Source organism: Zingiber officinale, chromosome 9B, assembly GCF_018446385.1.
Source record: "Zingiber officinale cultivar Zhangliang chromosome 9B, Zo_v1.1, whole genome shotgun sequence".
In the NCBI taxonomy this organism is placed as follows: domain Eukaryota; kingdom Viridiplantae; phylum Streptophyta; class Magnoliopsida; order Zingiberales; family Zingiberaceae; genus Zingiber; species Zingiber officinale.
In genome coordinates this window covers 11383090-11408167 of record NC_056003.1, presented here as the reverse complement: position 1 = coordinate 11408167, position 25078 = coordinate 11383090, and the positions used below count along the sequence as shown (strand labels likewise).

The window sequence follows — 25078 nt, the reverse complement described above, 5'->3', positions numbered from 1 at the left end:
GCGGACGCTCGACCCGACCATTGTATCGCCTAAACAATAAACTGGCCCAGTGACTCTCCCGCTCAGCCCAATAACAGACAAAATGGGCAGTTGGCTATATCTTCCTAGGGACCAGTGTCACCGACGGGCTACATGGTTGGCGGCATGATCGGGCAGAGAATCGTACGGTGGAAACTTCCACTGTCATGTCAGGGATATGCTCGGGCTGTTCGGGTATGACATCAGTCACACTTTTCTGACACGCCCTTTCCATATATGCTTTGAGAAGCACGCACGCCTTGGGAAGTGTGCACGTACCTCCTGGTAGCCCTATATAAGGACCTCCAGACTTCGACGGAGGTATGTTCATGACTGTAGCTATAGTTACGCTGCTGCTCCTTTATTCTTCATTCGCTTGCCATCGATAACTGACTTGAGCATCGGAGGACCATCGCCTGGGAACCCCTCCCTGGCTCGGCACTAACGACTTGTGGTTACAGGCTCAGCTCGTTGGAGGCCCACGTCATCTTACATCGACATCCCGTCAACGTGAGCGTCATCTCCCCAGCGTCCGTCGACTCACTCTCGGACAGGATTAGTCGATATATTTCGCTTTCAGGCTCGCCAAAGGCGATTTTATTCAATAGAATTCCAACCCAAGAAGAATGGAGAGATAAATATTTTTTCATACACCTTCCAAGCTTTCTGTCCTGTCCCACAACTTGACAACCAAACCTTCCCCTATTCCTAACTTAGGTAACCTTCGCACAGATCCACTTCTTCGCCAAGCTCTATATCGACAGAGGAGTTTGAAATTTTGCTTGCCCGAATTAACTATTGAAGGTTTATTATACGTATTTAGGCTCACTCCGATGGACCTTGAGCTAAGCGCCACTTTCGGTAAGAAAAAATCTTTATCTTTCCCTTAATTATTTGTTATTTCTTAACCATTTGTTATAAAAGTTTCTAGTCTTAATCATTCATTTATTTTCATAGTGGAAGCCATTACCCCATCCCTCCTTTTCAAAAATAATCGACTGTCGGAAGAGACTTTGAACTGGATATGCTAGAATTTACTAAAGGAGCGTCAGCTTAGACAGGCCTCAACCTCTGTTGGTTTACTTCCTCCAGCTTGCCTTTGCTTTTGTGTTCGTCACTCGGAGGCTTCACCCACATTTCCTCGCACACACAATCGTGGTAATGACTAACAGCCCTTTGGGAAGAGTTCTCCTCAATATAGAGGCGTTCGGGCGGCTAATCAAATGGACAACGGAGCTTAGTGAATTCGAAATACAGTATCAACCCCGAACAACCATTAAGGCGCAATCCTTGATGGACTTTGTAACTGAAGTACAAAATCCTGAGCCAGAAGCGACTTGGAGGGTATATGTGGACGGATCGTCCACTCGGCAAGGAAGCAGAATCGGTGTACTACTGATCTCCCCCTAGGAGGAACGGATGCATTTTCCCATTCGGTTAGAATATCGGGCCACTAACAACGAGGTCGAATACGAGGCACTTATAGCAGGCCGCTCGGCATGTCGGAGCGATCAAGGTCTTGATTCACTCGGATTCTCAGTTAGCCGCTCAGCAACTCACCGGGACATTCGAGATAAGCAGCGCTCGACTTAAGCTCTACGCCGAGGCCTTTGAAAAGCTAAAGGCCAACTTCCGGGAGGTAGTTGTTTAGAAGATACCCAGAACGGAAAACCAAATGGCGGATGAGCTGGCTAAGCTAGCCAGCTCCATATCACCGATTGTTATATCGCAGCCGATCGGGCAGGTGTCTCTGGTGGCGCACATCGATCGAATGGAAGGACTCACCTTCCCAAATGATTGGAGTACAACGCTGATAGAGCTCCTACGATCAGGAATTACGCTAGCCGATCTGGAGGAAACCCACCTGTTGAGAAGAAGGGCAGGAAGATTCATGCTAATTGGGGATCAACTATATAAGAAAGCTTTCTCCCGACTCCTGCTCAAATGTGTCGGGCCAGAAGACATAGACTACAATCTATGGGAAGTACTTCAAGGAACTTGCGGAGGACACCCAGGCGGTCGGTCATTGGCTAGAAAGATACTGCTGGCCGGGTATTTCTGGCCAACCCTCCAAACAAATGCCGCTCAGACAGTGTCCACCTACTTATCCTGCCAGAAGTACCACAACCTCTCGCACTGGCCTGCGGAAGAGATGAAGGCGGCCGCAGTGTCCTGCCCGTTCGACCAGTGGGGCATGGATATAGTGGGGTCCTTCCCCATGGCGACCAGCCAACGAAAATTCCTTCTCGTCGTAGTAGACTACTTTTCCAAATGGGTCACGACCGAGCCGCTCGCGAGAATAATCGAGCAGATGGTTAAGAAATTCATCTGGTAACACATCATATGTCGATTCGGAATCCCGCGTCGGCTCGTCTCTGACAATGGAAGACAGTTCGCCGAACGACATCTCAGAGAATTATGCGGGGGGTATGAGATTCAGCAGGCCTTCACCTCTGTAGCATATCCCCAAAGCAACGGACAAGCTGAAGTCGCCAACCAAGAAATTCTGCGAATTCTTCGAGTTCGGCTTGACCACATCGGAGGTAGCTGGGCAGACGAGCTTCCTGGCATGCTGTGGGCAATCCGCACGACTCCAAAGGAGGGGACGAGAGTGACCCCGTTCCACTTGGTTTATGGAGGCGAAGCAGTCGTCCCAGTTGAAGTCGGATTGGAATCCGATCGGGTGCAGCAGTACAGCGAGGAGAACACCGAGCAGAGACTCCTGGAGCTGGACTTGGTGGATGAGGCGTGCGCCAAAGCAGCCGTCCGGTTGACGGCCTACAGATAGAGGATGCGCCAGAACTATAACAGGCGGGTAATACCTAGATCTTTTCAGGTCGGCGACTTCGTATGGAAGAAGGTGAAGCCAGTCGGCGATGTCACCAAGTTGGAGGCCCCGTGGGCCGAACCCTTCAAGATCGTGGAAAAGCTCCGATCAGGCGCTTATTACCTAGAAGATGAGGAAGGGCGGAGGCTAGAGCGTCCGTGGAGTGCAAACCATCTCCAGCCGTATCAAGCTGGGTGAAAGGTGCGCTGATGTAACTAATGCCATGTAACCTTCATTTTTTCTGCGTCATTTCGGCTGCAGGATTAGAATCTAAAGCAAGGGGTCACAAAGTTATCGCCGAGCGTCAGAGCGGCGACTATAAAAACCCCGCCTTGAAGACCGTCGAGCGGCGACGTTAAACTCTAGAGTCAAAGCGGCGACTATAAAAACCCTGCCTTGAAGACCGCCCATGATTTACCTCATCCGTGTTGGCCTTGAGACGGGTTGGCGGGGACGCTGGGGACGAGCGTATTCACATTTTGCCACAATGATATGGTGATAAAATAAAACTATCTTGTGATCATATCTTTCATGAGTAACTACTAGATGCTCATGAAATAATTTTGAAACAATGATAATATAAAATGATTTTGCTTCGCAATTATAAAGGCCTAACTAGATTGTTGTATACTTGTATCACACCTTACACATTAATTGGCCTCCTTCAGTGAAGAAAAAGCATAAAACGAACTGTTCTTCAATTTATAAAGACAAGATGTTTTAGTGTATCTGGAAAATAGATGGTTCATTATTGTGCATAATTGGAAAGCATCTCAGCCAGGGCCACTAATATAGATAAGCAAACTATTTAGGAGCTAGTTTGGATAAAATTTGTTGTATTGACCGTTCCTGGATCTCATACTAGCAAATAACTACAATAACCTGTTCGATTCATGGATACAAGCTATGTTACAGAATAAAAGTACTGTAAAAAGTTAAGCACTGAAATCGTAAGAGCTCATTTTACTTAGGGAAACCAGACTACTAGAGTACTGTACTAGAATAAAAATGTCTAGATTATCCTTTTTGAACGGTCTAATGGTTAATTCATGAGATATTATCATCATGAGATCTGGAGTTCAAATTTCGGTAAAGTCGAGATAAATATCTCCTTTATGTACTAGTCACTATTCCAAAGGTTAATAGTCACTCATGATTTACCTTGGGATAGGTTCACACAGACGTTGGAAACGAACGTATTCACCTTCTATTATCATAAAATGAAAATCTCCGGCACAAGAAATGATCAATAATGAAGTCATTGGTTGAGAAAAATATATCAGAATAATAAATAAGAAAAAATAAATTAAGAACGAGATCACAGTTATATAGGAAGAAAGCTATCTTCAGTCGTATGAATCAAGGAAAAGTAATACCGTTGCTTCCTTTGCCAGGCTCTTGCCTTTTTCCCGATCCACCAAATCCTTTCGGAACATTTTCAGATTTCCTTATGGATTTCAAAAAAACCACCCTTTCTCTTGTAGTTCAATTTTTTTTATATCCGTGTTCTGCTTGTATTTGAGCTTCTTTCCATCCATTTCCTCATGCACATTCTTGGAGGGCAGAGGCAGAGACAGAAAATTCATTCTCGTCCAAGATGACCTTCGGAGATCTCTTTCTCAAACTACTAATCTTTTTGCTTAACTCGCCCTGGACTCCACTGTCTTCGGAAAGCTCCCTCCTTTCAGTCTCCCTCGCCTCCTTAGCCATCGCTCTGATCTCCAGGATCTTCTGAAACTCCGCTACTTGGCTCGCTGCACTCCCAAGCCTGCCTTCCTCGACTTTCCGCATGCCAGAGCCGTTCCCCTCCTCGCCTCCGACGCCGCCCAAAAACCAGACCGCAACCATAGTCTGTACCGCTACAAGCGCCGCGAAGCGTAGCGCTATACCGAAGGTTTCTCAAGGGAGCACCTGAAGGTCGGCAGCGGGGTCGATCCCCACCGTCGCCACCGGCGCATCCTCGACCACCTCTGCGGCGTCGACTTCCTGTACCACATGTTCGACAGCGTTAACCTCCTCTTCGAGAACCACAACCCAGGGCTCATGGGTCTGCAGCGGCGGGGGATGAGGGGTTTGGAGTGGCTGGGGATTGGGAATTAGGGTCTTGAGGCGGAGATAATTGGGGCGTTTGGTCCGTGGCTTGGGCGAGGGGAGGGAAGATGCTCTGAAGAGCCCTTTGGCTTTGGAGGGCAGAGGAGAGGAAGCGAGAGAAGGATAAACCAGGGAGAGCGCGGGCGCCGCAGCAGATCGAGTCATGATATGCCGTAGCGCCCGTAGGTCTATTGGCGGTGCCAACATTACGCAGGTTGGGTTTTAGTCCCATATCGCTTGCTTTTAGCAAGTTTCGCACATAGGTTACTATAAATTGATCTGAATCTCAACTGTTCAAAATTACGCAGCTGCGTGGTGAGCACAGAGCGAATTATTCTTTCGCCTTTTACTAAAGAATACCGTGTGCTCGTCACTTTAAGCAGCATACGCCAATTTTTGGAGGGTACTTTGTCAAAAAGTCCCTAACAAATAAAAATATTAAATTTTTATAAATATTTCTTCATGAAGTTCGTTATCTGTTAGACGCCTTTAACCATCTGCATTGAACCATTTGTTCTTTTTAATTGTAAAAGTGTTTGGTAATCTCAAATTATCGTGGATAAATGACTACTTTAGTTTATTTTTTTTTGTTTTGAAAATATAGGTATTCAGTTCTTTTGAATAAATCCAACGGTGCGGATTAATTTCGAAATTGATTAGTTCGGTTAAGTTTTGATATTTGAATTTTTGTTATCTATGTCCCGCCTCTTATCAAACATTTTTTCAAACTCTCAGATGTTATAAGTTTTCAAACTCCGTGTAATGTGTTCCAGTCCCACTTTTTATCTAATTTTATTTGAATCCTGATTATTTAGAGAATCTGTCTCATTTTTTACCATAGCAGGTTCAAAGCCTGAGACACTCTTTAATCCTTACGAAATTTGCTCGTTAAGCTCCGACCAATACTAATACAGAAACAATTGAAGCAAATCACAAGTGTTTTATTTTTCCAGGGACAGCAAATTGCAAACAAGGCCATTTATAATTTATAATGAACCAGGTAATATCAAATCTAGGATGACTGATTCAATTCTATGAAAATTTTTTATCTGTCACCTGAATAAATACACATGGAGAGACTTATCGTGACAATTAACATTTTTGAGTCCTACGTTATTAAAGAAAAAATCTTTCATAATACACCGTAATTAAATTTTAAACTCTAAATGTCTAGTTTATCATGGGAAGATCTAACCATGACATGAAAAATTTTAGAAGATTTCTTAATTTATGCATGTCATCCTTGCACAGATGTCTTACGGGATTCCATCTTACATGGTTATTCTTATTGCCCAAGATCTCCCTCATGTTCCTTCACGGGAGAGTATTGTTATTTTTAGAGAATAAGTTATAGTCGGCTTCCGTTTACCCCTGCATCCTTTCTTCGTTGACATTAGCCAATACTTCGGCATTCCACTTCATCAGCTTATTCCCCAATCTCTTCGCATCTTAAGAGGTGTTGTTATTATTTTTTGCTTATTCAATGTTTCTCTATCTCCTGGCTTGTTTCACTATTATTTCTTCCCTCGACAAGTAGAGGTCGGTGATCCGGTGGTAAGGTGGGGCCCGTTCGACAGGAGGTCAAAATGGTCAATGTCCTAGACATGAGGCCGATTGGGCGAGCTACCTTCCCGGTCAGCATGAAGAATAGCCGATCCGACATTTCGACAGCTCGATCAGATATCGAGCTTCCGACGCTCATAAAGCTCAAGCAGGGAGGGACAAAGGTCGAGCGGCCGTCTCGCTCGGCTAAACAGTGGACGCAGCCTCGACCTGACGGGCAAGGCTCTCTCGCTCGGTAGGGCGGAGCCGAGTAGCATATCATCGGCCGAGCGGACGCTCGACCCGACCATTGTATCACCCAGACGATAAACTAGCCGAGCGGCTCTCCCGCTCGACCCAATAACAAACAAAAGGGGCAGTTGGCGATATCTTCCTAGGGACCAGTGTCATCGACGAGCTACATGGTTGGCGGCATGATCGGACAGAGAATCATATGGTGGAAGCTTCCACTATCGCGTCAGGGATATGCTCGTGCTGTTTGGGTATGACGTCAGACACGCTTTTCTGACACGTCATTTCCAAGTATGCTTTGAGAAGCGTGCATGCCTTGGGAAGTGTACACGCGTCTCTTAGTAGCCCTATATAAGGACCCCCAGATTTCGACGGAGGTATGTTCACGACTGTAGCTACAGTTACGCTGCCGCTCCTTTCTTTTTCATTCGCTTGTCGCCGATAACTGACTTAAGCGTCGGAGGACCGTCGTCGGGGAACCTCTCCCTGACTCGACACTAACGACTTGTTGTTGCAGGCTCAGGTCGTTAGAGGTCCGCGTCATCTTCAGTCGACATCCAGTCAACGTGAGCGTCATCTCCCCAACATTCATCGACTCACTCTCGGACATGATCAAATTTGGCGCTGTCTGTTGGAACACACCTGAATCTAAGCCAAGAAGGTGGAAGAAGTTAGACGTCTCCACACCGTGATGCTCACGCATGAGGAGCTTGACGCGCTCATACAAGTACGGGCGACAAAAATAGTCGAGCAGCAGCAACAAAAGGCACTAGTCGAGCGGTTGGCACAGCAAGCAACATCGGCCTCGGGAGGTCGAACGACGCAAGAAGACTGGCTGGAGCAACTCTCAATATGGGGACAGAATAAGCTGCCGACCGACACTCCTAGAGAAGGTCCTCCCACACCCATTCCGTTTCACCGGGCGTTGTTTCAAACGCCCTCCGAAATAGCGCAAGCAAATCAAGAGCAAGGATCCACATCAAATGAAGCTCCCGTGCGGGACGTGCGAAAGGGAAAAGCGAGCCAAGCTGGTCTTTCTCCCAAGCAGATCAATCGACAATTCTCCGAGGTAATCCTACAAGATCCACTGCCAAGACATTATGCCCCCTTGGCGATCGGAGAATATAATGGGTCATCCGACCCGGATGACCATCTCAGTAAGTTTGATAACGTCGCTACTCTTCATCAGTACACAGATGGAGTCAAGTGCCGAGTTTTCCTCACTACGCTCTCCGGCTCGGCCCAATGGTGGTTCAGAAGGCTGCCGGACGGGTCTATCCGAAGCTTCAAAGACTTCCGAACAACCTTCCTCCACCACTTCGCGAGCAGCAGACGCTATCAGAAGACAAGCGTCAACCTGTTCTCCATGAAGCAAGGGTCAAAAGAGACTCTCCGAGGCTACATCCAGCGCTTCAACTAGGTGACGATGGATATCCCCTCAGTCTCATCTGAGACCATGATGAATGCGTTCACACAAGGGCTCGTGGGCGGGGACTTCTTTCGATCGCTCGTCAGGAAGCCGCCCCGTGACTACGACTACATGCTAAAGAAGGTCAACGAGTATATCAATGTAGTGGAAGCTCAGGCAGCAAGAAGGAAGGAGGAACCGTTCGAGCCACCCTTGACGGTCGAATGAAGGTCGTCGGTCAGCCATAGAGGGCCCCGAGCTGAAGGAGTACGCCCACACTAGGAATCAAGGCCACACGCCGTCTAGCATGTTGCCGCCGAGCGACCGAGATCCAAGGGGAAGGTATGTGTTGAAGCAATCTAGGTGCCCTAGGTTTTGATGTTTGGGAAAAGGTTTAAGTTAGGTTTATTGTTGTATTTGATATGCATTGTGAGTGTGCAGGATACAGGTACAACAAGGAAAGTCCAAGTGTGATCTTGGCAAAGGAGGAAAGTCCAAGAATGAGTCTTGGCTGTGTAAGTCCAAGCATGTAGTCTTGGCAACGTAAGTCCAAGTGTGACTTGGCAATGGATGAAGCCCCGGAGGTGAGGAGCCTCTTGGCAAAGGAAGACCCGACAATATGGACAAGGCCGAAGGAAGCTCCAGAAGGCAAGACGTGAAGGATGGGGAGACATCCGAGGGACGCGAGGCTGATGGAGGAGGCTAGAAGGCTAGGTCTAGGTTGGTCGGGCGAGAACGAGTGCTGAGTGAATGTACTCGAGGCAAAATCCTAAAATTAGGGGGTTACTGTAGCGCACTGTAGCAGTACTGTAGAGTTACTGCAGCAGCACTGTAGCGTTACTGTAGCAGTCGACTGATGCACTGTAGCAGAGAGCCGTTGAGATAGCCGTTGGCACCAGTCGACTGGTGCATTGACCAGTCGACTGGTAACGGGCAAATCAGGTTCTGATTTGTTCCAAGCTCTATAAGAAGGAGCTTGGTATGACCGGCCAAGGTGACGAAATTAGACTTGGTTAAAGCCTAATTAGTAGTCACCAAAGTGCTCAAGAGATCTTTGTGTGCCAAGAGGTCTTGGTTGGAGTTGTGGTGAGGTTTCTCCACCCACAAGGAGGTTGAGCTAGCCGGAGTTTGCCGGGGACTAATCCACCGACGGATTGAGGGATCGTCCACCTTACGGACACGCCGTGGAGTAGGAGCAAGTTATCTCCGAACCACGTACACGCCTTGTGTTAGGGTTTGTGTTTGGTTTGTTGTCTTCTTCCTTCTTGTTTTAGGTTAACTTTCGTATTTGTTAGTTTGCTTTTGTATTCCGCTGTGCACTAACATTATAGGAAGTAAAGTTTTGGGTGAGACGCTATTCACCCCCCCTCTAGCGGACATCAAGGTCCCAACAAGTGGTATCAGAGCGAGGTCGCTCTTCTACGGACTAACCGCCAAGAGAGCAAGAAGCTAGAGGAAGAAGAAGATGGAGTCCGAAGGACCGCTCGGATGGGATATCCGAATTCCACCTCTGTATGACAAAGAAGACTTCAATTATTGGAGGAAGCGGTTGGAGACATGGTTCCAAATGGATTGGAATCAATGGGTTGTCTTGAGTGACCCATTTGAAGCTCCTACGAACAAGAAGGGTAAACGCCTCCGACCTCGGCATTGGACCGAAGAGCAACGAGAGCAATCGGAGGCGGACAAGGAGGTAACGAGAATTTTGCATAATTTACTACCTTCTAATATCATTGTGAGTGTAGGTGAATGCACAAGTGCATGTGATCTTTGGAAAAAGATCATTGCCTATCATGAAGACCCATCACAATTCCAAGGAGTAGAGGAGTCCAAGGAGAAGGGCTCATTGGTCCAAGAAGAGAAGGACCAATCCGATGTTGACATAAGGTCAACATCCGAGGAGGAGAAGGAAGATGAGGAGGTATCATTCACATCTTCAAGGGAGGAAGAAGTGGAATCATCGACATCTTCAAGTGAAAAGGAAGAAGAGCAATCCAAGGAAGAGGAGATCTTGGAAGCTCAACCCTCCACCTCAACTACCAAGAAGAGCACAAAGGACCACATCAAATGCTTTGAGTGTGGTAAGATGGGGCACTACAAGAGTAGGTGTCCTTCACTCAAGAAGGTAAAGGAGGTAAACCCTAAACTCACTAAAGTTAATTTAGAAACTAATGTGAGTTGTAGGAAGAAGAAGGAGGAGGAGAAGAAGCACATTAGGTGTTTTACATGTGGTGAGTGGGGTCACTACCACACAAAGTGCCCAAGGAGAGGAGAGCTCAAGAAATTGGTGCACTTGAAGAAGTGGGAGAAGAAGAGAGCTTCAAGGGTAAGGGAGGTAAACCCTAACTTGAATGCTAATTCAAATTTAAATCGTTATAATGCTATTTATCATGAAAATAGAATGCATGATAAATCTAAGGATAAATATATCCCTCCTCATGCTAGATTTATCACACCTAAGGCTAGGAAGGTAAATAACAATTTAGGCAATAACTCTAAGGATTATAGATATATGCCTAGATATAGAAATGCTCATAGGGGTCAAGAAAAATCCAAGTCTATGGATTCAATGACGGAAAACCAAGTCTTGAGGTCAAGACTTGATAATTTAGAAAGAACCCTAGCAAGAATGGAAAATATTCTTAGGGGTCAAAATGAGCATAACCTAGGAAAAGCTAGACAAGAGCCATCCAATGGCTATATAGGTTTGGGATACAAACCTAAAGCCAAGAAGGATGTGACTTCCTTTCATAGGGTTCCATATAGTTATGGGACCAACCCTAGGTTTAGTGGTCAAGCTAAAAGTACAAGGGAAGTTGTCCCTAAGAGTACTTTTGCAAAGACCAATGTGACTAAGACTTCTAAGAAGTCTAATAATGTCACAAAGAAGGTCACAAGGGAGGTCATCCCTAGAGTTGACTTAGTAAAGGTGACTAAGGCTCTAAAAAGACCAAACAAAGTCACAAATAAGGTTACAAGGGGAGTTAGCCCTAGAAGTGATCTAGTGGAAGTGAAAAAGGCTTCTAAGAAGCCTAGAAAGGTCTTTAGGAAGGTATCTATGGAAGTCATCCCTAGTGAGTACCTAGAGCATCCAAGGAGCACCAATAGGTTTTGGGTTCCTAGGAGCATATTCTCTACACCCTAGATAGGTTAGAGAGTGTCAACTCCAATTGGAAAGGTAGTTAACCCAACCTTTGTAAAGTTGACACTTGAGAGCATTTTCAAGGTTATTGTTAACCTTTGAAAAAGAAAAAGGTTATTGGGTTACTCTTTGAGAGAGTAATATATGTGCCAAAATTTGAAGAGTTGAACTTAATCTAACTTGGCACACTTAAGAAAAGTATAAGAAAAATCAAGTTAGAATTTTGATACTTTCTTAAGGAATTAAGAGAAAACTCATGCTTTAATCAAATGTGCTTAAAGCCTTAAAGAGCAAAAATGTGTCAAAATTTGAGGAGTTAAATCTAATTTAAATTGACACATTTGGAAAAGGATAAGAAATGCCAAGTTGGGGGTTTTGGCATTTTCTTAGAAGGTTAAAGGTGAATCTAAGCCTTAATTTGATTTCATATACTCTTTGAAAGAATAAAATGTGTCATACTTTGAGGAATTTGTTTAATTTAAAAATGGCACAAATTTAGAAAGGGAAAAAGAAATGTCAAAATTGGGTTTGGCACTTTCTTGATGAAATTGGGTAATCTAGGATTTAATTTTAAGGTATAGCTAAGAATTAAGGATACTTAGATAGATTATCTAGGTACATTTTATTTATGCTAACTTGTCATGATTGTTTGCCCATCATATGCCATGACATCATATTTAGCATTCACATTTTATTATGAAAAATATAAAAATACCATGTCATGTCATGCATATATCATGTAGTTATAACATGCTTTGCTTATTTTGATGTATGCCATTAATCATCATGCAGTATGTCAATTTCCTTATAATTAAGGACAAAAGACATTTATTATGTATGGAAGTGTCCCAACAAGAGGGATCATATCAAGTGACATCCTAGATGGATGATCATGATTTTTACAATGCCTAGATAGAGATGTATGATCCCTTAGTTTAGGACAAGACCAAATATACATCTCACAAAGAACTATAAGGTGACTTGTATGCGTTTTAATACACGTTAGGTACAAGTGAGATGTTAATATGGTGAACTAAACTCAAGATGTTGATCTAGTGCATCTTGTTGAGTTTTAGGTTCATCAAAACACATAGTTATGTGTCTTCCAATCATTGGGAAAGCTAATGTATAAGTCATGTACTTTGAGCCCAAAGAACGTGGTTGGATATTGGTTTCGAAAATAATTTCAAAATACTTTTGAAAAACCTTGGTGAAGACTATCTTTTGATAGTAATCATCATTGAAAAGTTAGACACAAACTAGGAGAAAACATTAAAGTTTTCAAGAGTTTTCAAATTTGTGTCGATCTTTGAAAATAGGAAGTATTTTCATAGAAAACTATTTTTCCTTGATAAAGTATACCCTAAATAATGTCTACATGAGTTTTCATAATGAAAACAAGTATGATTTGGTTAAGAAAGACCAAAGTGAAGTTTCAGTTGATGTTTAGTTTCATTATTGAATTTTGAACCTCAAACTTCAAGTTTTGATTTTCCTAATTATTTAGGAACCCCAAGTCATTGTTGGTGCAATGATAAAAGTTTGATCATGTTTTTAGGGGGAGTTACTATTTGAAAACATAAAAATCTTTTCAAAGATCAAAAGGAGGTCAAGTGTTAAGCTAGCACATGATATTGGTATGGGAGGTGTTACCAAGAGCAAGGGAGAGTCATCCAAGGCCAATAAGAAGGAATATGCTAGGGTAGCATATAATTATAGCAAGGATAAGGTGTCCAAGATTAAGGACAAGAAGAAATTCCCAAAGACAAGGTGTCTAAGGTTAAGAAGGTGAGTCTTGTAGGCCAAGTGTCACATGAGGTGCACCAAAATGGTCTAGTCATAGTAAATGAGTCACCTAGGGAGGTGGATAAGATTAAGAGCTCAAGGGGGAGCTCAAAGAGTCTTTGGGACATATGGTAAATGATCTTAAGTGAACCAAGATGTGTCAAAGGGATTAGAGATAGATTTGAGTCTCTACTATACTTGGTTGGCACAATTAGGTTAAGTTTTATGCATGAAAATATGAATTGGGTTCATATTACATGAAAATTAGTTTTTGATGTATAGATGCCATATAAACTCATTCTAGGAAAGTATTATGGTTTAGTATGGGCAGATACATCAAGAGGAAGCCAAAACTAGGACTTTAGGTCAAGGTTCAATTGAACAATTTAGCTAGGTTTGAATTTTGTGTCAATCTTAGGATCTGTAATAAATATATTTTTATATATATTTTTCCCAAGTAGACAAGGTTAAAATAGACATCTCCACAAAATTTGAGATTTTTTGGAGGTCTGTAGAATTTCTGGTGCATTTTTGAAGTTGGTCAGAAAAGGCTGATTTTTTCAGAAATAAGGTGCCAGTCGACTGGTGCAGATACCAGTCGACTGGTAACAGTGTTTTTGAGCACAGAATGTCTCTGTAAGCTCATTTTTATGAGGGCAGTCGACTGGTGCCAAGACCAGTCGACTGGTAATAGTAGATTTCAACTACAGAATGTTTCTGTAAGGTTCTGTCGAAGGGGGCAGTCGACTGGCACTTAGGGCAGTCGACTGATACCAGCCTAAACGTGTTTTTCAACGTTGTTCTTGACCGTGTCAACTCGTTTAATTGTATGAGATCCATGGGAGATAAATACATGAGTTTAGGGTCAATTTGGATGACATGTTTTCAACAAATTGGGATATTGTTGGAGCTCTTTTTGATGTATGGCAAAGGGGGAGAATTTTAGGTTTAAGTGGAAAACCTATACACCTTTGCAAGAAATCCTAGCTCGAAGGGGAGCATAGGTGAAGGGGGAGCGATTGTTTAGGCAAAGGGGGAGAAGTTTACCTTTGCGGGAAATCCTAGCTCAAGGGAGAGCTTAGGTGAAGGGGGAGCCTAGGGATTTAGGTTCCATTATTTATGCATGAGTTGATTTGCATATTTATTTGCATATGTATTACATTTATGTTTCCCTAACTTAAACAGGTTGCCAAACATCAAAAAGGGGGAGATTGTTGAAGCAATCTAGGTGCCCTAGGTTTTGATGTTTGGGCAAAGGTTTAAGTTAGGTTTATTGTTGTATTTGATATGCATTGTGAGTGTGCAGGATACAGGTACAACAAGGAAAGTCCAAGTGTGATCTTGGCAAAGGAGGAAAGTCCAAGAATGAGTCTTGGCTGTGTAAGTCCAAGCATGTAGTCTTGGCAACGTAAGTCCAAGTGTGACTTGGCAATGGATGAAGCCCCGGAGGTGAGGAGCCTCTTGGCAAAGGAAGACCCGACAATATGGACAAGGCCGAAGGAAGCTCCAGAAGGCAAGACGTGAAGGATGGGGAGACATCCGAGGGACGCGAGGCTGATGGAGGAGGCTAGAAGGCTAGGTCTAGGTTGGTCGGGCGAGAACGAGTGCTGAGTGAATGTACTCGAGGCAAAATCCTAAAATTAGGGTTTACTGTAGCGTTGCTGTAGCAGTACTGTAGCAGTCGACTGATGATTGTAGCAGTCGACTGATGCACTGTAGCAGAGAGCCGTTGAGATAGCCGTTGGCACCAGTCGACTGGTGCATTGACCAGTCGACTGGTAACGGGCAAATCAGGTTCTGATTTGTTCCAAGCTCTATAAGAAGGAGCTTGGTATGGCCGGCCAAGGTGACGAAATTAGACTTGGTTAAAGCCTAATTAGTAGTCACCAAAGTGCTCAAGAGATCTTTGTGTGCCAAGAGGTCTTGGTTGGAGTTGTGGTGAGGTTTCTCCACCCACAAGGAGGTTGAGCTAGCCGGAGTTTGCCGGGGACTAATCCACCGACGGATTGAGGGATCGTCCATCTTACGGACACGCCGTGGAGTAGGAGCAAGTTATCTCCGAACCACGTACACGCCTTGTGTTAGGGTTTGTGTTTGGTTTGTTGTCTTCTTCCTTCTTGTTTTAGGTTAACTTTCGTATTTGTTAGTTTGCTTTTGTATTCTGCTGTGCACTAACATTATAGGAAGTAAAGTTTTGGGTGAGACGCTATTCACCCCCCCTCTAGCGGACATCAAGGTCCCAACAGTATGGACCCCTTTGTTTTGCTCATTCCATCAATCTTTAACTCACAACACCTGCGACTGTCGCGGATTCAACCCGGTCGCCCAACCAGCGCCTAAAAGTTATCGTCGCCGACCCCCTCTCTTGATCGGCGACACGAGCATCATCATTCCGATTGACGAGAGGACACAAGAAGATCATCGCAACAACCTCGTCGGAGAAGCACCGATCCGACCAGAGCCTCACGCGATCGAAGCAGGCCGTTCACTCGTGAGGAAGAAAATAGAAGTAACACCACACGGGGCGAAATCAACATCATCGCCGGTGGGCCGACCAGCGGAGACTCCAACCGAGCTCGAAAGTCCTATGCTCGACGGTAGGGGATCCATGCTATAGGTTGTAGTAGGAAAAAGGCGAGTGGACCAAAGATCAGCTTCGGCCCCAGTGATCTTGAAGGAGTTGAAGTGTCACACGACGACGACCTCATTATCCGAGCGGTAATCACCAACTATACCATTCATCGTGTATTCGTTGATACTGGCAGCTCGGTCAACATCATCTTCAAAAAGACGTTCGATCAACTCCAAATCGATCGCGGAGAGCTGCTGCCGATGACAACCCCACTGTACGGGTTCACCGGCAATGAGGTTCAATCGATCAATCAAATCAAGTTGGCCATATCACTTGGGGAGGAGCCGCTCAGAAGGACGAGGACCATGAACTTCATCGTTGTAAACGCCCCTCCGCTTACAATGTCATTCTGGGCCGACCGACCCTCAATGAATTCCGAGCGATCGTCTCGACTTCTGCTAGAAAATCAAATTCCCAGGAGAGGATCGGGTCAGAGAAGTAAGAGGAGATCAGTTGGCCGCTCGACGCTGCTACGTCGAAATGGTCAAGATGGAAGCAAAGTCCTCTCAGAAGACGCCCCAACCGGAGGTAAGTGCCATAACCGAGAAGCCTCCTTTAGTTTATGAAGAAAAAGAGGAAGTACAGATACATCCGGGGCGAGCAGAAGCGACGACCTTCATAGCGTCTGACCTAGAAGCCGGGCAGAAGGCCGAGCTGATTAGATGCTTTCGGCAGAATCATGATGTCTTTGCATGGTCAACGCATGACCTGCCCGACATTTCCCCGAGCGTCGTGCAACATGAGCTCCACGTCTGACCGGACGCTCGGGCGGTGAAACAAAGGAAGAGAGACTTTAGTGCTGAGCAGAATTTGATTATCCGGGTGGAGATTGAGAAACTACTGGAAGCCGGCCACATATGCGAGGTTCAGTTCCCGAGCTGACTTACTAATGTGGTACTGGTATCCAAACCAGGCAATAAATGGATGGTCTGTATCGACTTCTGGGATCTTAACAAGGCGTGACCAAAGGACTTCTATCCCTTGCCCAGGATAGATTAGATGGTAGACTCCACGGTCGGGTGCGAGCTGATATGCATGCTGGACGCATATCAAGGGTATCATCAAGTGTCGTTCGCCCATGAAGACTAAGAGAAAGTCAGCTTCATCACTGCCGACGGTACGTACTGCTACAACGTAATGTCGTTCGGCCTAAAGAATGCAGGAGTCACCTATTAGATGCTGATGAACAAAGTGTTCTGGCGGCAGATCGGCCACAACATGGAGGTATATGTCGACGACATACTAATTAAATCCCTCCGAGCCGCCGATCTCTGTGCAGATATCAAGGAGACCTGCCAGACCCTCTGGGTGTACAGAATCAAGTTAAATCCTCAGAAGTATCTATTCAGCGTGAAAAGTGGGCGCTTCCTTGGATATATCATCACCGAGCGGGGCATTGAGGCAAACCCCAGCAAGGTGAAGGCACTTCAAGATATGCGACCACCAAGAAACTTGAAGGAAGCTCAGCGCCTCACCGGCCGGGTAACAACATTATCACGGTTCATCTCCAAGTCGTCCGACCAGAGCCTTCCTTTCTTCAAGATTCTGCACCGAGCCACCAAGTTTCAGTGGGACGAGGAGTGTGGCCAAGCTTTCAAGGAACTCAAGGCGTATCTGAACTCGATACCCGTACTAGCTAAGCTTACTGCCGGTGAACCACTCCGAATCTATCTGTCTTCGACCGAGCATGTTGTCGGCTCGCCGCTGGTTCGGCCGAACGACGAAGAACAATCACTGTGCTTCTTGAGTCATATATTAAAGGATACTGAATCTCGCTATACTGGTCTTGAGAAGCTCGCATTTGCATTAGTACTCGCCGCTCGGAGGCTTCATCCTTATTTCCTCGCTCACACTATCATTGTGATGACCAACATCTCTTTGGGAAGAGTCCTGCTTAACCCAGAGACGTCCGGTCGGTTAATCAAATGGACAACAGAGCTCAGTGAGTTTGATATCCAATATCAACCCCGAACGACCATCAAGGCGCAGTCCTTAGCAGATTTTATCACGAAGGTACAAAACCCTGAACCTGACTCGATCTGGAAAGTATATGTGGATGGATCGTCCACCCGGTAGGGTAGTGGAATCGACATATTGCTTATCTCCCCGCAAGAAGAGCAGATGCAGTTGTCCATTTGGCTAGAATACCGGGCAACTAACAACGAAGCTAAGTACGAGACGCTTATAGCCGGACTACAAGCCGCTCGGCATGTCGGCGCCGACAAGGTGCTTATCCACTCTAACTCTCAATTAGCCGCTCAGCAACTGATTGGAGCATTCAAGATCAGTAACACGCGGCTCAACTTGTACGCCGAAGCCTTCGAAAAGCTGAAGGCAAACTTTCAGGAGGTGATCATCCAGATGATCCTCCGAGCAGAAAACCAAGCGGCAGATGAGCTGGCAAGTTGAGGTTGCCAATCGGGAGATCTTGCGGATTTTGCGAGTTCGGCTCAACCACATCGGAGGGAGCTGGGTGGACGAGCTCCCCGACGTGTTATGGACAATCCACACGACCCCTAAGGAAGGTACGGGGGTAACCCCGTTCCACCTGGTGTACGACGATGAAGCGGTCATCCCGGTCGAGGTCAAAGTCGAGTCCAATCGAATACAGCACTACAGCGAAGACAACACTGAGCGGAGGCTTCTAGAGCTGGACTTTATGGATGAGACGCGCAACAAGGCAACCATTCGGCTGATGGCTTATAGGCAGTGGATGAGACAAAACTACAATCGACAGGTGATCCCGAGGTCATTTTAGGTTGACGACCTCGTGTGGAAGAAGGTGAAGTCGGTCGGTGACGTCACTAAACTAGAAGCTCCATGGGCCGGACCATTTAAAGTTGTGGAGAAGCTCTGCTCAGACGCCTATTACCTAGAGGATGAAGACGGGCGACAACTAGAACGTCCTTGGAGCGCGAACCATCTCCAGCCGTATCGAGCTGGATGAAAGGTGCGCCAATGTAATTGAGGTGTACTTTCCATTTTTCCTGTTCCCTTTGAGTGCAAGATTGGAATGAAAAATGAAAGGTTGTCAAAATTCACATCGAGCGACGACGTTAAACTCAGGTCTCCACCGACGGTCGAGCGACGACCTTAAACCCCGGTCTTCACTAAATCGTCGAGCGACGACGTTAAACCCATGTCTCCACCGACGGTCGAACGGCGACCTTAAACTCCCGCCTTAGAAGACCGTCGAGCGGCGATGTTAAACCCCATAGTCGAGCGGCGACTATAAACCCTAGGGTCAAGCAGCGACCTTAAACTCCTGCCTTAGAAGACCGTCGAGCAGCGACGTTAAACCCCAGAGTCGAGCGGCGACTATAAACCCTAGGGCCGAGCGGCAACCTTAAACACCAGCCTTAGAAGACCGTCGAGCGGCAACGTTAAACCCCAGAGTCGAACGACGACTATAAACCCCCGGGTCGAGTGGCGACCTTAAATCCAGGAGGTATGATCCTAGCGAATTTATTAGTAATGAAAGTATAGTCGTAGCAGTCGTTCGGGACTATACAGCTAGATACTAGCAAAAGGACAATATATGAAGAAAAATCACAAAAAGACTTCATTGATCATAACTCAAACACTGTCGAGCGGCAGGAATACATTCAAGGCTCCCAAAAATTACTCTCTACAACCCTCACACACTCAATATAGTCAAAGGCTTCGTCAGGAATAGAGTCGAGGAGCTGGACGTGGTTAACATCGTTGTCAGACAGGGCTTCAGAGATGTGGTCGTTCGCCTTCAGCTGGTTGAGCGTCGCGTCGATGGCCAACTCAAATGATCGGACAATCCGATTGGTTGCCTTTTCAAGGAATTGGTCCGAGCGGAGATATTGTTGCCTTAGGACCGCGAAGCGACCCAGTTCAGCCTCCTGGTAGGCTGTCAGTGCATCACCGGAGACCTCCAGATCCTCTTCGAGGCACTTCACCTGATCCTAGAGCTTAGCCTCCTTAGCCGAGCGGCTCTCCCGCTTGGCAACCATGGAGTTATCCGCATTCTTGAGCTTCTCGGCCAACTGAGGAGCCTCCTGGTTCTTTAGTTCCAGGTCGGCGATAGCCCGCTGTTTCCTTTTGGAAGCCAGCTCGAGCTTCCGGTCATAAGTCTTCAGTTGCGCCTCGATCTGACCCAATCTGCTGGCCTGGTCAGTCGACTTCTACTGTTCCATCGTGAGAAGTTCTCGGACCTTTTCCAGGTCGGCCTGCACCTGAGCAATTGGTGGCCCCTAGGAGGAAGAGGAAGCACCTCCAGAGATCTTGAGCCTCTTCAGTTCGTCCTCCACTTAAGCCAACCGTTGACACACGGCAATGTTCTCCACCCAGAACTGCAAGCAAACATTAGTGCCAATCGGAGGTAACTCATGAATTGATAGTTAAGAATACTAACCCCGGTGGACATTTCCAGATGACTATCAGCGAGCACGCCAGGGGGTTTCACCGCTCGTGCCCTTGCTTCCTCCCATATACGAGCGAGCCGACCATGAATATAAACATGATGCTGGGGAGAGCTGGGCTGGTCGCCCGGCGCAAGAAGGTTCTCCGTTGGCAGGCGAAGCGTGGCGGTGATGGATCGTCGTCCGCTCGGCACCGATTGAGAAGAGGATGTCGGGCCGGAAGCTTGGGTAGGAGGGACTGGAAGAATAGGGGACCGTGTTATCTTCCGCTTAGCTGGAGGCAAGGAAGTGATCGGCTGAACGGCGAGCGGCTCTGGTAGCTCAGCCAAAGACGGAGTCCGATCAAAGGAAGTAGCCTCCACTGTTTCGAGGGCGGCGGGAGACGGGGTGCCTCCCCCTAAGGAAGCTTGTACGGCCGAAGTGGCGGAGCGAGAGGGCGCATCCGTTCGGCGTGTCTTTCGAGTCAGCGGTACCTCATCGCCCGAAGATCCCGAGCCCTCAGTATGGACGGCGGGCGGCACTTCTCGGACCGGGCGCGGGTCAGCCGCCCCTCCTACATTGGGCGTTCGTTCGGCGATCCCCTCGCCCATAGTTGGGGTCTCTCCACCTGTACCCTCCTGTGAGCCGACGGGGGTTAAGCCGAGCCGTTCCATCTCCTTGGCTGCAGCTGCTTCAATCTTAGCTTGCCTGACCTTCATTATGCCGAGCGCGCATCATGATGTCAACTACAAAAGAAGAAAAGAATCAGTTAGACTCAAGGGAAGAAGGTTGAGAAATTGCATACCTAGGCTGCTCGGGAGCTTCGTTCGGATCGGACTCAGCCCAAACACGTACATCACACCCTCCGACAATAACTTATGGATGCTGAACTTCAAGCCAGCCAGCGTGTTAGCAGAATGGAGGTAGTCTGGCCGAGTCTTGTACTTCTTCAAATTGGGTTGAGAAAGAAGCCTGACCTGCCATTTGGTTCGGTAGCTTGGTCGCTCGGGGAGTCTCAAAAAGAAGTACTCCTTCCAGTGTTTGTTGGAAGTGAGCATTTTGTCAAAAAAGACCAGACCGATCTGAGATTGGAAAAGGTAAGTGCCCAGCTCAGACTGTTTAGGATAATAGAAGTAGTGGAATACCTAAGGGGTCAGTGGAATGTTATGTACTCGGAACAACACTACCACGCCGCACAGTAGGCGAAAGGAGTTAGGAACAAGCTGGGCAAGCAGAACACGGAAGTAATTGCAAACCTCAGTTATAAAAGGGTGGACGGGAAACTAAAGACCGGTCACAAATTGGTCTCGGAAGAAACAAATTGTGCCGACCGGTGGATCATTGGGCTGGTTGCACGGGGAGGCTAGAACTATTTCATGGTCAGAAGGGATGTCAAAGGTGTTTATCAGGCTCGCGGCGTCACCCGCGTCGAACCGAGTCTCCATGGTATTATACCAGAGATCGGGAGCTGGGTCGGAAGGTTGAGAAGAACTCGCCATTGCCGCAAAACTGAAAAGCAAAGAACTCGACGAACGAAGGGGGAGAAAAATGTAAAATGGACGTTAGACAGACGCTGGAACAGTGGCAGAGAAAAAGCAGTGGAAGAGTAGCGATGGAAAGGGAGGAGGAAAGCTTACGAGATGGAGAAGACCGCCGTAGGGAACAGTGGATCGCCGCAGCAAAGAGCCGAGGTTCGCCGGAGCAACCAAACACACAATCACCGGAGCACACAACAGACGCAAGACGATGGAACAGAAGTCGACACCGCGGCTTTATAAAGAATGGCTCGACCGACCGAAGCTGTCCGATCTAGGGCACAAGAATCGGAGCGCACATCTAGCCGCTGAATTCAATCCGCTAAATGTCACATCAACAGTTGTCACCTCGGACGTGCGGCGACTGCGATGACGACACATGGCGCCCTCCCACAGGGCAACATTTAATGGGCATAGGCGCGTGCTCGGCCTTAATGGGAGTGATTTGCACATATCCCGAGGAGATTCGGGTGGGGTCGGCATTGACTGCCCGGCTCGCGCCCCTCCGGGGACAATGAGGAAAAAATATCCAAGTACGAAGGCTCAAAGCGCCGACTGACAAAGAAAGATCAGTCCTACACAGGTCGATCGGGATCCAACCAACCCATTGGCCGATTGACCAATCGGTCGCCAGACTACTTGTCCAATCAGTCGGACTTGCAGTCTCCTTCGACTAGTCTTAAGAGGAAGGCACATGATCTGGTGGTAAGGTGGGACCCGTCCGGCAGGAGGACAAAGTGGTCAACGTCCTAGGCATGAGGTGGATCGGGCGAGCTACCTTCCCGGTCAGCATGAAGAATATCCGATCCGACATTTCGATAGATCAATTAGATACCAAGCTTTCGACGCTCATAAAGCTCAAGCAGGGAGGGACAAAGGCCGAGCGGTTGTCTCGCTCAGCTAAACAGTGGATGTAGCCTCGACCTAGCAGGCAAGGTTCCCTCACTCTGTAGGGTGGAGCCGAGTAGCAGATCATCGACCGAGCGGACGCTCAGCCGGACCATTGTATCGCCCAGACGATAAACCGTCCCAGTGACTCTCCTGCTCGGCCCAATAATAGGCAAAATGGGTAGTTGACGATATCTTCCTAGGGACCAGTGTCATCGACGGGCTACATGGTTGGTGGCATGATCGGGCAGAGAATCGTACGGTGGAAGCTTCCACTGTCATGTCAGGGATATGCTCGGGCTGTTCGGGTATGACATCAGTCACACTTTTCTGACACGCCCTTTCCAGGTATGCTTTGAGAAGCACGCACGCCTTGGGAAGTGTGCACGTACCTCCTGGTAGCCCTATATAAGGACCCCCAGAGTTCGACGGAGGTATGTTCACGACTATAGCTATAGTTACGCTGCTGCTACTTTATTCTTCATTCGCTTGCCGTCGATAAACTGACTTGAGCATCGGAGGACCGTCGCCGGGGAACCCCTCCCTGGCTCGGAACTAACGACTTGTGGTTGCAGGCTCAGCTCGTTGGAAGCCCGCGTCATCTTACATCGACATCCAGTCAACGTGAGCGTCATCTCCCCAGCGTCCGTCGACTCACTCTCAGACAGGATCAGTCGGTATATTCGCTTTCAGGCTCGCCAAAGGCGATTTTATTCAATAGAATTCCAACCCAAGAAGAATGGAGAGATAAATATTTTTTCATACACCTTCCAACCTTTCTATCCTGTCCCACAACTTGACAACCAAACCTTCCCCTATTCCTAACTTAGGTAACCTTCGCACAGATCCACTTCTTCGCCAAGCTCTATATCGACCGAGGAGTTTGAAATTTAGCTTGCTCGAATTAACTATTGAAGGTTTATTATACGTATTTAGGCTCACTCCGATGGACCTTGAGCTAAGCGCCACTTTCGGTAAGAAAAAATCTTTATCTTTCCCTTAATTATTTGTTATTTCTTAACCATTTGTTATAAAAGTTTCTAGTCTTAATTATTCATTTATTTTCGTAGTGGAAGCCATTACCCCATCCCTCTTCAAAAATAATCGGCTGTCGGAAGAGACTTTGAATTGGATATGCTAGAATTTACTAAAGGAGCGTCAGCTTAGACAGGCCTCCACCTCTGTTGGTTTACTTCCTCCAGCAAAACTTTCTCGTAGTTCTTCTTCCAACTCTTCAGAGTCTGATACTATTTTGATCATTAAACACAAAAGGCCTTGAATAGAGACTCTTGGCCTAGATATACCTAAGCAACCCATCGCCAAACGACATTCTTTTGCTTTAGTTGAGATCTCTTTTGCTATAGGTAAAGAGCATGGGTCTCAAAAACATAGTCACTCTCATTTTACAATTGCTATGAGAAGCCAGGTGTTCTTATACGTATGTCTCATGTGACCACCCCAGATGTCAGGCTCATCGAGACAATGCCAACCCCTCTATCTACTCAGCCAGCTCTACTACAAGCTTTAAGTGTTCCTTTAGCTACCCCCATGCCAAACTAACTCCTAGTACAAGATCGACTGGTCGTACATCTGATCGATCAATACTCACCAAAGTTCTAGGACAGTTGGGCAGATATCAAAATCTTTACCCATCCAACTGACTTCCGTTCATCCGCAGTCGCCTGAGATCCCTCTTGCTCTTCATTCGAGGTCTACTCCTTCAACTAGTTCTCAATGCCTTTTCAAGCAGTTCTATAGGTTGCCATCCCAACAAGGGTTGGAGACCACTTCTTTTTCACCTTATGAGATACTTAAGTTGAAGGATTTATTAGCTGAGTCGTGGGTGCAATCACATAGACAAACACACAAAGGACCATAATTTTATAGTGTGCTGACGAGCATACCGAAATGCCACTACGGTAAGTGCATGGATAAGTTTTCTCAAATTACTTTTGTGAACTATAATTTTGTCATTATTCCATTTAGTTCTATTCTTCTGGACTATATTTGGGCCAATTGGTTATGGACTTGGAGCAGGCCAACAAAGTTTTGAAGGATCACGTGGAAGAACTAGAGGCCACTTCTACTGCTCCCAGCAATGAGATGACCAATTTGCAAGGAAAAATAAAGGAGCAGGCTGAGATCATTTCTGACATGGAAAAGACTTTACAAGAATGCCATCACTTAATAAAGTCTCAATAGATGGACAAGTAGAAATTAGAGCTCATGTTACAAGGCAACGAGTCCAAGCTCCAAGTAGAAAGAGCAATGAAAGATAAAGTCATTTCAGACCTATCTCACTAGACTACTTTACTAGAAGAGCTAAGGCTTTCACATGCATTCAGATCCCCTGAACTAATCAAGGAACTATCCACTAAGAACTTCTTACTACTGAAGCAACAGGTCGAGCTGAATATACGAGAAACCCAGCTAGAGTCCCTGCAAATCGTGTTGAATGCTACAAAGGTTGAAGTGGACAATGCTCGGACCGAGCTATCCATTTATAAAGATAGATAGACTGGATGCCTTGAGGTTAGGAGGAGAGCTTATTTAGACTGTATTGACTTTAAAAGAGAACTAGCCACTCG

At 46.5% G+C, this 25078-nt stretch overlaps 1 non-coding gene across 1 annotated transcript; it reads left to right on the top strand.

Moving 5' to 3' along the window:
* The first annotated feature begins 5242 nt into the window (after positions 1-5242).
* Positions 5243-5359, top strand: LOC122026026. Its single transcript, XR_006123999.1, has one exon. It is a non-coding gene; the product is annotated as a U5 spliceosomal RNA (small nuclear RNA).
* The last annotated feature ends 19719 nt before the right edge of the window (positions 5360-25078 follow it).